Raw genomic sequence first — 16,300 nt, forward strand, 5'->3', positions numbered from 1 at the left:
GGATGAATAATTAGGCACGGAACAAGATATAACATTGAGAAGAAAGCGAAAATGCACGTCCTCAAGGTCAAAAAGATATTACGAAATCTATTCAGAAGACTATGAGCTATATGAGCTGAAACTGGTATAGAAGCACATTTATACCGCACAGTATGGGACTGTGATGACAACACAGAAATGGTAAGGATAAAAGAACCGATGATTAATTGAGCAGTGGCAGGAAATACTGTCCAAATCGGACCCGAAAATTCAGCAGGAGCTAATAAAAAAGGGGGAGAGGGGCTGTAAGATTCAATAGGCTTCCGGAATAGATGAACTAAACTCCAATTTTAGGTCCATTTACAAGGTTTTTATCATCATCATCATCATCATCATCATCATCATCATCATCGCCATGATCATCATCATCTCCACTTTCCGTTCCACTTTCCACTCTGCTCCTTCATGGCCGCCTACCGTGGCACAATAAAGCGGCTTGTCGCCGTTCTTGGCTACAGTAAGGTGCATAACTGCACTGCTCTTGTGAAGCCCCCAGCACTCTAACCATAACTGACCTTCCTTTCCTAGTGTCGCCACTCCGTTAGCGCCCCCGCACAGGCCTCACTCTCAGAGTCTTTTTCGATGTGGTGGGTGTGTTGCAGCAGATTATACTGTGTTGCATCAACATGGAACAGTGATAGAACATAGTTTCAACACCGAACTCTTGATTGAGCTGATGAGGGTACATTTTTCTCCGAGTTTTATTAAGAAATGAAGCTTTAAAGAAGTGAAGATAGCCCGCCGCGGTGGCTCAGTGGTTAGAGTGCCGGGCTACTAATCCGGAGTTCCCGGGCTCGAACCCGACGCGAGAAAACCTGCTGGTGCCGGCGAAGCAATGGCCACCAACATATCAGCCTACCGCTATTACCTGGCCGTAGAGCCAAGCCATGAGCTGATTTTCTTCACTCAAACAAGTGGCTTGTTTCATGAGCGGGAATAAATTTATGCTCAGAGTAAAATGACCAAAAGTGCCAGAGTTTTCGCTTGCCTTGTCCGATTTCTCCCTAGCTGTCGTCAACATGCCACTTTCGCGGCAGCGCTTCGCGAAGCGCGAGGCGCAGTTGCACGACGGATTCTCCTTCCTTCGCTCGCTGCGCGTACAGCCAGCAAAGAATGCATGAAGCGTAAGGCGCTACCTGTATCTCATTGGTTCGCACAGAGTTTTGCGACGAAATGGCTGCGCTTTCAAGATTTAGTCCAAGCTTTACTCTATATTAAACCTAAATAAACGTCAATTACGGTCGCCATGAAAACTGAACCGTAGAATAAACGGAAACCCGCCGCGGTGGCTCAGTGGGTGGCTTTGTAAGTTTTGCGGATGAGGATATCTTTCGCAATTTGCGCAAATAAAAAAAAAAATGTCTGTCTTGTCAACTTCTCCTATCCTGGGGGTGAGATATGAGAGGGAGCAAACGAGGTGAGTTAGGATGAAGGCTTGTACGAGGCGCACAGTTTCGTGCTCTCGAAGCCCTCGATTCCGCTACCCGGCTAGCCTCTCCAATCGGGCATCTCTTTCTATGTTAGGAACCAAATAATCCCGCGGGTTCCCAACCGCCAAAACACATTTCTTCCAGCAAATATCCCAACACGTAGACCAGACCATCCGTGTCATGAACCGTATCACCCATTATGCGAACTTTCGCTTCTGTTTTCCGCTTCATGGAAGAAATGGCTGTGGTTTAGCTCTGGTTAAATCTGGAGTGACGCGGTAGCTACATCTGGCCGAGTGGAACTCGCTCAGACGAATTGCAAAGTCAGTCTTTCGCCGCTCCGTTTCGCTGGGCGTTCCTTCTTCCCACTTCGTCCCACTTGACACGGCGCATGCGCACAGCTGCGGCAGCTGTTTCGCGCCGCGCAACCGGCGGCAGCAGCTGCTCCGCAACACGTGACCAACCCACGTGACCAACCACGTGACCAACGGCGCCGCCAGGGAGCTCAATTGGTGCCACGCTGAAGGGTCGAGAAGGTAGCGTAGTGTAGCTATCGATACAAACCATGCAGCATATGAGTCGGCGCAAGAAAAATTTACCAGGCAACCTTTTCCATTTTGTGCTATACTTCCTTTTCAATCGTAGCAGTCAACATCAGCTGGCGTGGCTGAAAAAAAAATAACATGACAGCTTTAGCAGATTCGAAGCCGCATAAACATTTTTGTGTTTCATTTATGGAGCATGCGTAACAAAGGGAGCAGTGCTGTAGTGCTGTAGCGGAGTGTTATGAGAAGAATAACATAAATTTGTTTCATACGATTTCCAATGCAGTGAGTGGTTCTACGACGGCTGACAGAGAAAAGGGTCTAGTTTTTTCTTGGGCACTCCATTGGCCGCAAATATATTTGTATAAATCTTCCGTCGATAATCAAATTCGTGCAAAATTGTGTGGAGAGAGACAGAAATTAATTTAATGAAAGGGAAGGTGGAGAAGTCGGCCCGCGGTAAGGTGACCCTGGCCTGGAACTACACACTGGGGAAGGGGAAAGTAAACGGTGAATGGGGGTGCGAATGGAGCGTGCGTGCGTGCACGTGCGTGTGAGCTAGACCGCCCCAAGCAAAACACACACACACACACACACACACACACACACACACACACACACACACACACACACACACACACACACACACACACACACACACACACACACACACACACACACACACACACACACACACACACACACACACACACACACACACACACACACACACACACACACACACACGCGCACACACGCACACACGCACACACGCACACACACACACGCACACACACACACACACACACACACACACACACACACACACACACACACACACACACACACACACACACACACACACACACACACACACACACACACACACACACACACACACACACACACACACACACACACACACACACACACACACACACACATTGCTGAATAAGCTGGAAGTACGCACACAGATGTCTATGTATTTTGACTAGACTCAAGTGCATCCTAAATATACGTTTGGCTGGCATCCGATGTCAGGAATGCACCACTCGTCCTGCTAATTGCTTCTTATTTCGCCGGCACTTACTCGTCGAATTAGGGCAGAACGTTACAGTCCTGAGGCTGTAGTGGTCTGCGAAGAATTCCTGGTTCCGGACGTAGTTAACGAAATTCTCATGGGACGTCACAGCATCTACTTCTCAATTGTGAAATGAGAAGAGGATTACTTAAATAAGTAATCCTCTTCCTTGTACAAACTATCATATTAGTGAAGGTTGCATCACTGTGGTCTTGTTATGCAAATCTTTCGATTTACTTGTACTCAAAATTTCTATTTAGTATCTTTTAATCAATATTTTTCTGAACTCTCAGTAGATTTTTTTTAACTTTAAACATATCAACAATGGACCACAAGTGCCGGCCCCACTTCCCCGGCTTATGTTCCTCAGTCAATGCCTCGCGCAGATTAAGTTACTGTCTGATGACATTCGTTGACTCTGCAGGCTATGTTATGACGCTGAGTAGGTAAAATGCCGCATTCGCATTTCGTACGGTGAACTGGCGCAGAAGGGTTTTCTGGGTGGGTAAGGAAGCGCTTTGTTTGTGACGCAATCATCCATCACGTACGTGAGGCGTTCGTCCTTTTCTAGTAATATATTACAAGGCCATTGCAGTGCGTTTCTTCTCAGACCTATTATGGCTTGCAAGAGTGCTGCTCAACCTGCTTAATGTGTCGCAGTCTTCGAGCAGAACTACTTGTTTCCTCATGGTATATTAGACCCGGTGTATACTTGGGCCTGAAAATGGCTATTCAAGCACCGTTCTTATCTCCTCGAGTGTCGTGCAAATGCCAGACAAGATGGCTCTGAGAAGCTTTGGCGGGGTGCGAAGTGGTAGTCTTATAGGTTGCTTAGTGACTCAGTTGGTGTCGTGCCAGATCTAAGTAGCTTTTATAATGCCCTGTTCTGATTCATGACAGAGCAGCCCGCCCATGAAAGTCTCGCAATGCTTAGCGGCTTTAATGCACCGAGAAATAAGATTAAAGCCCACTTTTTGTTGACTTTAGTTAAGAGCTAAGTTGATGAAAATAAGAAGAAATAACATGTTATGCAAAATTAATATGTTTAGATAATTACGTTTTAGATTGAAGTATGCTTGCTTTCTAGGCTTACTGACTAAACTTTCTTTGCATAAATTTCCGCGGTGGCCAGAGGCTCTACAGGAATCATTCAATAGGTCCGAACATAAAGGAGAATGAAGACGCAACTCTTACGTTTATTTGAAGACGGGGGCGAAGACGCCGATAACTCGAAACATAGGACAACCAAGGAGCAGAACAGCAAAGAGCGTCGCATCTTACATCCAAAAGTTGAAGCATCCATCACCTTCAAGAGTTGTTTGGTTCTGGAAAGTATTGAAAGTAAGAACTCCTGCTCAGCAGAAACTAGTAAAGAGCAGCAAGAGAATTTGTGGCGTAATAAAAGTAGGTGCAAATGCAACGAAGGGTGCGCCAAAAGTCCCAGTGTCTACTCATGCATATCTGGTGGTGCACAAGGATGCCTTAGCAAGAAACAGCATTGGTGGCGATGCATAGAAGAATAATCGGTTACGACCAAAAAAAAATACAGTTCTAAGAACGACAACTATATATAATATTAAGATAGTCTTAAAATACGAAGTTTACGTTGTATTTAGCTACAGGTGAAACTAGCCTAGCGTAATTGTGCTCCCCCTAGCAACGCTTATGAAATGACCAGGAGAACCACTTGTGGCGCAGTTTTGAAAAAAAAATAATACATTTGCCTGCGTGAGTGCATGCGTGCTATGTCCGGCTGATCTTGAAGCTGATTGTGGAGTGAAGCTCACCTTTAAGGTGACCTTGAAGGTTGACCTTGAAGCTGACATTGACAAAATGCAGCAGAGCAACAGCTCGTGCAGAAATAAAACAAATATTGCCACGACTCGATTTCGAGCCAGGGGCGGCACGAACCGATCAGCTTCACTGGCCACTGCACGAGGGCACTATGCTACCGCAGCATTTTTTTTTCAGCATGATATTTAGTACACGAGGTTATGTATGTAAAGAAGGGGGATGTATACACATTATTTACAAAGAACTCAGCTAGTGGCTGCACTGCACTTGCTCGACAGAAGACAACACAACTGAAAGGGCGGCATGAGCAGCGGAAACCAATACGGTAGAAAGTGTCTTTGATCATAAATGTCCCCGAGTTGAAGACTTTTTTCGGCTAAAAAAGCTTCCGGTTGAAACAAGAGGTTCATCGTTGCTGTCTAACATCCGCGTTTTCCACAGGCTATGAAGTCCAATGAGAAAGAAGCATGTCATATGGTTCGTAATCAGGTTGAGTCGCGACAAGATAACGGACACTGTATGAGTTTAAAACATAGTATTTTTTTTAGTATCCTTTGCAGCACGTCCCATAGCGAAATGGCATCCTTGGAGTTAGTAAAACTGCGGTCAATGGTTTTAGGCACACTGAACTGACGACAGTTAGCAGGAAGTGCAAAAATGTTTTCCCATGAAGCCACATGTTAACAGGTAGAGCTTCGGTGTGGAATTTAAACAAAAATGTTTCGGAGCAAAGAGGAATCATCATTTTGCACAGGCGCGTCAACGCATCATTATCTTTGAGGCCGAAGTACACAAAACGATACAATGGCGGCGAAAAGAGCATCGTTATCAAATCAATGTAGAGTCTATTTCGCGAAACAGAACGTAAATACTCGTTAAAAAATCGCACTGTCAAAAGCGCTACAGATGCACAAATTTTTAACGCATTAAGCGCAGTAAAGAGGGGCGCTCAGTAAAATCTGAAGAAACCACTAAGTTTGTTATAGGGTCACGAAATCAAACTGCAAGATTGGTCTAATACTCGGATGGGCGCAATCACGAAAAAAGAAGAAACTGGCTACTAACTTCCTCACATACAGGTGAAATAAGCCCAGCCGTACTGCACAAACAGGCCTGAAAAGATTTTCACGTTGCATCGGCTAAATATTGGATGTCCAAATAGAAGTCGCAAATATTCGATGAAAAAGCTGGATGATATGTCGAGCGCCGTGCAAGACCTGGAGTAAATGACTTTTTGTTGCCAGAAATGTGCTGCAGGCCTGAGCACGACGAAAAATCCAAATCCACAGCGGGACAAAGCTGCGGGCATAACACTCAACTGCTGGAACCCGCCCGTTCCTTCTAATAAAGAGCACTTGACTTAAATGAATGAAATGGACAGCCAGGATATTTAGGAATTCACACGACCATTCAATTCCGGCATAACGGAGTGGCGTTGAACCTAGTGAGCGAAACCACAGGCCCGAGCTTTTGGAGTGATTCATCTGAGCGCCAGAGAGCACGCCAAATTGATTTATTGCAGATACAACTTTGTCAGTTCTGTGCTTGTTAATGCATAAAAAAAAGCAAGACCATCAGCAGATGCAAGCACTTACCCAAATATGAATTACCTAAATAGATAAGCCATGGCTATTAGTTTTATACAAAACACTCAATAATAAGCGGTTCCAATAAAGGGCAGAAAGCAGTAAGGACACCAGGCAGCCTTGCTTCACAGAAGAGCGGATTGGCACGTGGTTTGACAAATGACCATTAACAATTTTGCGAGTCCAACAATTGCTGTAGCAAAATTGCACACCTTTAAGAACAGTAGACTCAACATCTGCTCGCTCTATAGAAGTGAAAACAGGAATGAATGGGAGAACACGGTCAAACGCCTTCGCAAGATTGATCACCGCACGTCTGGTGAGAGCCAGTGAGAACTGACATTGCAGATTGTAGGTGTCTTGATAAATGTGTAGCAAACATTTTGTAGTCCATATTTGCCAACGTGACAGGCCTAAAGCCCACCACTGAGCGTAGTTTTTGTTCATCAGTACTTTTGGAGTTAGGACTCTGTGGCTTTATGGAAAAGACTGTGGAAGGGCCTCTATATCAAAGCCCACAGTGCAGACCAGCCTCGTGTTGTTGTTGTTTTTGCATCCAAAGCGATGGTACATACCCACGGAGGTGGATTGGCCAGGCTTTGGTGCAGATCGAAACAGGAGGAAATTCATCCAAGTTTGTCTTAAGCGGCTCATAATTATAAATAGAGAAATTTGTGAAAACAAACAACGAATTTTGAGAGATCTTGAGGAAATCGGAATGAAAATCAAGGAAACAAAGCGGTGAAGGTTGAGGTAAATAAATTTTAAAGGAATAATCACAAATAAATTAATTTTGAGAGAAAAGTAAAGGCAACGAAGAGTTAACACAAAAATCTCCCGTTTTCGATAACATACTTGCGAAGAAGGTCACACACCTGCCTAAGGTCATGCCCTTTGCCTCGTGTTAAACTGCAACACGATCCCGCGCGGTGCATTTCACGTCGTCGTCTTCATCAACTTCTATCTGCGGCTTGAATATCAGATCATCTTTATCTCGATCAGAGCTAACCTGAGTTTAATACCGTCGCCAGAGGTGCCAACGACCCAGGAAACCAAAACTGTGATCCAACCAGGCTAAACACATGCTTTCGCACGTTATCTACTTCAAGACCCTACCATTTGTTTTCTGTGTCAGCTATAAAGACCTCTTAAAAATAATGCGGTCAATCGCAGCACGCAAGTAATATGCAGCGCCAAGCACTCACAAGGACACCATCGCGCAGATTAAGACCCGACCATTTGCGATGGTAAGGAAAGTGTGAAGTGTAGCTCTTGAAGAACCTCTGCATAAGGCGAATTGAGCAAGACAGATTGAAAGTGGATGGAAGGGGACACGCAGGTTATCAAAATGAGGATTTTGTTTGTTACCTTCCACTGTGGGCAAAAGAGCAGGGAAAGATTTTATCGATCGGTAGCAGCTCACGAAGTCCAGAGAAGTCCTGGCACAGTGGAGGAAGTTGCTGCCGCGAGTCCCTCTCTTCGGTGGCAGCAAAGAAAACGCAGTACCGAAGGCTTTTATTGGCTTAAGTTTTAAATTTCAATTAGACTCCATCAGGACAATTATAAAAGGGCAATTTACAGAGACTTTTCGTGTGCACATTCATCATACGTTGCCTTTACACCGCATAAGTGAAACAAGACAGCTCGAGCAGCTGTTGGCCGCTTTTCCGCTTATTGGAATGACAATGTGTCATTTTGCCTCGAAGACCGCTGGTTTTCGAAGATTTAGGGGTATTAGAAACGCACCATTAACAGGAAGAGTGGCAGCAGCCACAACTTGACCCTATACACTAAACTCCACAAGTTCCCTGAATTGTTGTATGAATTTGCTATTCTAAGGCCGTGTTCAACAGCATAATTACGCCTGTGCAAATGCGCATATTAATTACCACTAAAGGCACGTCATTGAGCTGAATGATGTTTATGATTGAGTAAAACGAGCATAACGACCGGAGCGAAATGTTTTCATTCTTGGGGAGCTTTTTATGCATCGCCCCTGGACGCCACACAATTCACGATGCAGTAGTAGTAGTTTCAGTTTCAGGTTATTCGTTTCATTCTGATTTACACAAACCGGAGCAAAGGCAAAAGGCAAGAAGCCTGACAAAGGCCTCTGCTCCGTATGCAGTCAGCAGACAGGCATCAGAAACATACTATTGATTTCCTTTTTAGGGGACGAAAGGGATAAAACAAGCAACACTGAAAAGCCATAAATTCTAGCAAAACAACAACAACAAGAACTACATATAGAACCACAAATAGAACAAGAACTACATATAGAACTACAATTGCTAACAATTGATTCCCCCTTTAGTGGACAAAAGGGATAAAACAAGCAACACTGAAAGGCCCTAAATGCTAGCAAAAAACAAGAAAAATAAATCAAATGAATTCAATGTTTTTTTGCAATATTACATTCCCAAAGAACTTCTTGGGAAATGGGTTGGTGAAATCAAGTAGTTTTTCAGTGCGATTTAGTAGTGACGGTATTTGGAACTGTACGTGTTGCCTACCGTAGTTTGTCCTGACCATAGGGATTTTTCTGCTATGTGCGCGGAAGCTGAAGTTTGAAAGTTTTATTAGGTAATTTTATCTCTTTAAGTGTAGAAGACAACCATGATGTTAAAATTTCATTGCCGCACGGACAACTTTGGCCGCGAAGCGCCATCATCATTACCATCATCGTCAGCTTGACTACGCTCACTGCGGGGCAGAGGCCTCTCCCATGTATTCCCAATTAACCCTGTTCTTTGCCAGCTGCGCCCACCGTGCGGCCGCAAACTTCTTAATCTCATCCGCCCACCCAACTTTCTGACACGAGGTCGAAACTAATTTTACAAGAATTTCGCGCCAAGGAAGCCGAGCACCAGGCCAGGGAAGGCTTGTAGCCACTGTATCCCCGGAGGGTACCCGACGGCAGTGGGGATCGAACCCCATATCTCCAGCATACGAAGTGGATGCTCAGACTACCAGGTAACTAGTGCGATCTCATCTAGTGTAAAAAGATAATGGTGTATTCGGGATATACTTTGCAATTTGCGAAGCAGTCGATGCTTGGAACGCAATTTATTTAAATGATGACAGAGTAGTGTCAAAATAATGCCTCATGGTACGCCGCATATAATCTCCACAGCTGTTCATAGCTATTGGACCCTGAAAACGCAATTAAAATGTAATGTTAAGATATTTGAAGCTACCAAAGTTTATCAACTTAACAACGTAATTCGGATCGGACGGGTTAGAAAAGTCAGTAATGCCTCAAAGTTACCTATTTTACTTTAGTCTCATACAATAATATTTCTTTTTGGAATAACAGAGCTTTCCCTGTTGATAAACCTCGTTTTCAACCATACTTTTAAGCAGTAATGAACGAATATTCATTGCGAAGTTCTCAAGTCGTCCAAAAGATTCTGAAACAGCTGGTTCGGTTTATGCGGTTTAGTGTCCCAAAACGACTGAGGTTATGAGGGACGCCGTAGTGAAGGGCTCCGTAAATTTGGACCACCTGGGAATCTTTAACGTGCACTGACATCGCACAGTACACGGGCCTCTAGAATTTCTCCTCCAACAAAATTTGACCGCCGCGGCCGGGATCGAACCCGCGTCTTTGGGTTGAGCAGTCTGGCACTATAACCACTCAGCTACTGCTTTCCTTTTTTTTGTCTTTATTATTACCACTCAGCCACTGCGGCGGCTCTGAATGAGCTCGAAAATCGATATGGGTTTGTAAGTTTTCGGGAAACTTCTTTAATTTAATACCGATGACATTATCACTTCAGCGTTCTTCATATTTTAAGCAAATATTGCCAGCAATGAGAACACATGCATCAGTTAGACAGGGCTATAAGCAAAAATTCTTAATTGGTAGCATAATTTCCGATACATAGTTGTACATTCGGAGCCCTGAAATGCATGCAACACTTGGCTATGTCTGTTTTATTCAGCGATGTTTTCCCCTACTAGGAAGGAGGTTCAAATAAATGTTTAAAACCGATACGAATGCTCTGAGGAAGAGATTTAAATTTGCTACTGAATTTATCTGCTTAAGTTTCACGTTTTAAATTTTCGTATTTTAAGTTAAAAAAGTGACAGCATTTAGCCTTAGTATACTCCCCAGCGCAAACAAGATTGGTTGCTTGGCTGGTTTTGTGGGATTTAGCGTCCCAAAGCGACTCAGGCTATGGGGACGCCGTAGTGGAGGGCTCCGGAATTTCGACCACCTGCGGTTCTTGAACGTGCACTGACATCGCACAGTACACGGGCCTCTAGAATTTCGCCTCCATCGAAATTCGACCGCCGCGGCCGGGATCGAACCCCCGTCTTTCGTGTCAGCAGGCGAGCACCATAACCACTGAGTCACCGCGACGGCTTGCACACAGGATTGACGGAAGGAAGTTAACAGTTACTGAAACCAAGGTGCATAGAGGAATGTTTCTTTTTTTTTTTAACATTTGTAGTGCTGATGAACGGGAGAATAACAATTGATTAATGTGACGCTTAAAAAAATTATAAAGCAACAGAAGAAACAGACATGCCGCAGATGGGATCCAAACCCGCTACCCCTGAACTTCGCGAATATATATGCACACATAGTACACATCCCTTAGCGAAAACTAATACGTTTGGAATATGCTTCGGGATATTTATAATGTATTGTAAACATATTTTTTTTCACGAATGCATGCACTAAAACATGCCGGAAATAGGTTCCTGAAATTTTATGCATGGTATTTGAAATATATTCTTAAAATTTGCGAAAGATACGTCAACTAAAGCACGCTTCGAGCACATTTCGAATACGTGAAAAAATTTGAATGCGGTTTTAGCATCTTGTCAGTGTATTAAATGTGTATTTTCGCAAATATGAATTTCATTCATCTGAAGTATACGTCCCTTGAAGCATGTTTGAAACACATGAAAAAATACATATGTGGCCTCAGCATCTTGTCAATGTTTTAAAAGTGTTCTTTCGTAAATATGAAATTAATTCATTCGAAGTATACCTCTTAAATCATGTTTCGAGCAGGTTTCAAACACGTGAAAAGTATGTATGCGGTTTTAGCATCTTGTCAACGTATTAAAGGTGTACTTTCGTAATATGGAATTAATTCTTCTGATGTACACGCCAATTAAAGCGTGTTTCGAACACGTTCGAAACACGTGAAAAAAATATGTATGCCATTTTAGCATCTTGTCAATGTATTAAAAGTGTACTTTTGTAAATATGAAATTTATTTTTCTGAATTATACTCTAATTTTAACATATCTGAAGTTTTCCTATCCTATGTCGAGCAGGTGCGCGAGGGGCGCAGATGCACGAATTCCGATTTCTGCGGGGAGCATTGCAGGCCACAGTCCCGGGCATAGCGGTCCACTATGCTGGCGGCCGTTTGCAGGCTGGTCTCCATGTCCCCCAGGCATCCTTGCGTAGCCCAATATCGATCCCAGTATCGTAGCCCAGTATCTTATGAGTATCGATCGCAGATGCCGGGGCTAGCAAAAATCTTTTTCTTCCTTTTTACTGTTATTTTAATAAAAAAAACCACTACCACCCCCACCTACTTTCAGCACGCGGCAGCGAGCGTGGCTCGGCATGAGCCAGTAGGCAGGCCCGTGCACTTATCTTTTCTTCCTATCAGCAACAGCAGTAGCAGCAGTAGCAAAAATCTTTTCCTTCCTTCTTATTATTATTTTAATAAAACCACTTACTACTACTACGCCCACATTTAAGGAGCACGTGAGAAAGTTCTACAATCGCCACTAGTGTTGGCGGCCATTGTTCACTAACAAAATCTCGAAAAGAAGCTGAAAAACAGTTTCAGAGTGCAGTTTGTTTAGAAGACCTGCCGTGCAGAATGCCTATTGGTCGAAAATTTAGGCCAGCTGTGAATTTGCCAAAAACTGAGTTGGCATTTTTACCCATCGCAAGCTTCGCCACTTGCTCGCCTTGCTGGGCCGCCTGGGATGCCGTCCGTCCGCTGGTGATGGTATCGGTTCATCGCTCAGGCCTCTTCTCACACCTCGTACTAATCTTTCGCCTTTTACTAAAGATTACCGTGGGAAGGGGCACTCCAATGAGCCTATAGGCCAATTTTTGAGAGGCTCTGCCCGTTTGGGCGGAGCCTAACTTATCAATCCAAAGAAAGAAAAGTATGTCATACCCCGAACACACTACAACGGTGCTGGCCCTTAAGACGCGGTTTCGATCCCGGTCGCGGCAGTTGGATTTGGATGAGGGCGAAATTTTACAGGCCCGTGTACAGTGCGATGTCAGTGCACGTTAAAAAAGGCCGCCACTGTATAGAAGAGGTTGAAGTACCGAGCGTTAGCTGTTTGGTTTACTAGACGAAGAAAGCGAAGAAGAATGTAATGCCATAATTTTGGTGAATCTATTCGGGAACATTGCCGCCTCACTGACGTCAACCGGAGATAATATCACTGGAATTTACTCTGCACCTGTGATATCTGTTGTTCAAAAGAACGTCGTCGCTTCGGCAGAAGCCGCCGCGGCAGCTCAGTGGTTAGAGCGCTCGGCTACTGATCCGCAGTTGCCGGGTTTGAGCCCGATCACGACACCCCCCACCCCCTTAAACTACCCGAGAGGATTGGGAGGCGGCTCTGCCCGGCTGCCAGGAACTATCGGTCCAACAGACCCTGCATGGTTCGGCGGACCTGCGCAGCGGTCATTACCAACGGGGTCCGAGAAGGAGGGACTCTGCCTTGCATTATAAGGGGTGAGACCCACTAGGGGCCTCTCCCGGAGCACCTCTCTGTATATAGAGATAAATGCTTGTCACCGCCACCACCGTTTCGATGGAGGCGAAACGCTAAGGCATCCGTGTGCTGTGCGATGTCAGTGCGCGTTAAAGATCCCCAGGTGGTCCAAATTATTCCGGAGCCCTCCACTACGGCACCACTTTCTTCTTTTACTCCCTCCTTGCACTTCCTCCGGGATCGGCGCGGGACTTGTTAGCGCGCGCGCGTCTTTACTTATCTTCCCTCTTGTATCTTTCGACTCTCCTACTTTCAGCACGTGGCAGCGGTTGTGGCTCAGCTTGAGCCAGTGGGCAGGCCCGTGCACTTTTCGTTTCATTCTTCCAGATAGCAATAGCCGTGAAATCATCCCGCGGTGTTGAAATTTATTATTAATTATCAAGCATATGTTGATTGGTTATCTATAGCCAGATACAGCTGAAAAAGACAGCGGCAATTCCTCCGTAAAGAAAGCCTTCAAGCCATTGTCGCCGTACTCAATCGGCTTTTAGCTTCTGGCGTGGAACCGCAGGTGGATGGCTTTTGACCATGATCCCATGAAAATACGTCCATGCCACAGGGTGGAGAGCCTCATTTGAGGACGATTCTTAGCTGCATTCCTTATTTGTATCCGACTGTAGAATTGGAATTGTGTTGCGTCTTCGATTTTTCGCAAACTAGTGTTGTATTTGTGCTGCTTATGCTGCTCCTGTCGATTCGCGCTTCGTTTTGTTTTTGTTTTAATTAAAGCAGTAAAATGACGATTACGTGCTTTGGCTTATTGTTTATAGGTGGTGCTGTTTTCTGCATGGCAGCGGCACGCGCATCCGCCTTGCGACTTCTCGTTCAGCCAATCCTGGCAGCTGTTCAGCAGGTTGGTAGCGATCTATGTCCTTGTTTGTAAAAAAGTTGTGGCTCCAATCCACGATGTTAAGGTGGTTCGACAGCGAAACTGTAAAACGTCAACTAATTATTCATTGCGATGTCACTTCAGAATTCACACACGTGACTCTACAAAGAGTGAAACCATAGACAAGTGATAAAAACTTGAGTTCTATGCTGTATGCCTGATTTCAAAGAAGATATGGTGTGTGCTTTCAGTTTTTAGCCTGACGTTTTTGCTTACGACAACTACATGAAAACGCAACCGTAATATTTACCGGGAAACACACGCGGGGAGAAGGAATGTGCTTCGCAGTGTTTGCAGGTGGCGTTACCATACATTATGCGGTTTGCACTTCATACGAGGGCTTCGAATGACATAACCCGTTTGGAAGCAACTGCAAACCTGATGTTTACCGGAGCACGTGGTTGTTTTGTCGGCATCGCGCGTCGAAAATGGCCCTCATCTCTCAATGGGGAGGGACAGCCGGAGGGTAGGATGGGGTCGTCTTTTTCTGTTGGAGAATAAACTCTTTCACTCACTTCCCTTACGGCGCGGTTTGGGTGTCCACCGAGTTATGTGGCAACGCAATCGTACACTCCGCGCTCGCATCTCTGACCTCACCTAGTAAGCTGCCGAGTATGCTGCCCAGCTCGCTGACAATAACTGGGTAGACAGATGCAATAGTGCAGCAAGACAGATGTCAAGCCGCAACACTTGGCGTCTCTTTAGGAGTCTAATAGCCCCTATACACAAACACGCTCGGAAACCCAGAAACACCTCACTCGCGCGATACACAGCGTTCAAGGAAACACAGAGCAGCTAGCGAACGTCTTACGCTCACAATACCTCAATCAGGATCAAGACCCACTCGGGCAGGATTCATAATAATAATAATAATAATAATAATATTAATAATAATAATAATAATAATATTAATATTAATAATAAAATTAATAATAATAATAATAATAATAATAATAATAATAATAATAATAATAATAATAATAATAATAATAATAATAATAATAATAATAATAATAATAATATTAATACTAATAATAAAATTAATAATAATAATAATAATAATAATAATAATAATAATAATAATAATAATAATAATAATAATAATAATAATAATAATAATAATAATTGGTTTTTGGGGAAAGGAAATGGCGCAGTATCGGTCTCATATATCGTTGGACACCTGGACCGCGTCGTAAGGGAAGGGATAAAGGAGGGAGTGAAAGAAGACAGGGAGAGAGATGTGGCGTAGTGGACGGCTCCGGAAGAATTTCGACCACCTGGGGATCTTTAACGTGCACTGACATCGCACAGCACTCTAGTTGAATATATCAACGCCATTTGGACCGGGCACACTTCGTTGCCACCCGATTGGAAGACATCATTGGTAACCTTTATCCCGAAGGCGGGGAAACCGGTAAACACTGACAACCTCCGGCCCATCTCCCTCACTTCATGCGTAGGAAGACTGTTGGAAACGATGGTCGGTGACCGCCTCTCGGAATATATCGAGAGCAAGAACACCTTCGCCGGCACCATTTTCGGCTTCCGACCTCAGGATTCCGCACAAGACGTCTTTTTACAGCTTCATCGCGAGGTTCTCAAACCCACAGAACACCCACACAATGAAAAGATAATCCTAGCACTCTATCCTAAGTGTGCGTTTGACAATGTTAAACATGGCGTCATACTAAAACATCTTAGCGAGACAACTGTGGTCCTCGCACATTCAACTACATCACACATTTCTTAACAGACCGCTTGGCCTATATACGCATACAAGAGACCGAGTACGGCCCGTTTGAGATGGGAACGCGGGGCACACCACAAGGCGCTGTGCTGTCCCCGCTTCTCTTTAATATTTCCATGATGCACCCCCCGGCACAGCTGGCGGGTGTCGGCGGTGTTCAGCATGCACTGTACGCCGATGACATCATCATCTGGGCTACTACGGGTAACATAGGAGAGATGGAGGAATTCCGGCAAGCAGCGGCGATCATAGTCGACCACTATGCTACGTTTTGCGGCCTTCAGTGCTCCCCGTCCAAGTCTGAATTTGTGCATATTCGACATTCTCCGAAATGCAAAATCTCCGTTCAGCTCTCTCTCGCCAGCAGCCCCATCCGTGAAGCGCAGGAGCTCCGAATACTCGGTCTCTTCTTTAA

At 44.6% G+C, this 16,300-nt stretch overlaps 1 non-coding gene across 1 annotated transcript; it reads left to right on the forward strand.

Annotated features, from left to right (window-relative positions):
* The first annotated feature begins 12,473 nt into the window (after window positions 1-12,473).
* Window positions 12,474-12,598, forward strand: LOC144122261 (U5 spliceosomal RNA). Its single transcript, XR_013312868.1, has one exon. It is a non-coding gene; the product is annotated as a U5 spliceosomal RNA (small nuclear RNA).
* Window positions 12,599-16,300: the final 3,702 nt, after the last annotated feature.

The sequence above is a fragment of the Amblyomma americanum genome, chromosome 2, assembly GCF_052857255.1.
Source record: "Amblyomma americanum isolate KBUSLIRL-KWMA chromosome 2, ASM5285725v1, whole genome shotgun sequence".
Taxonomy (NCBI): domain Eukaryota; kingdom Metazoa; phylum Arthropoda; class Arachnida; order Ixodida; family Ixodidae; genus Amblyomma; species Amblyomma americanum.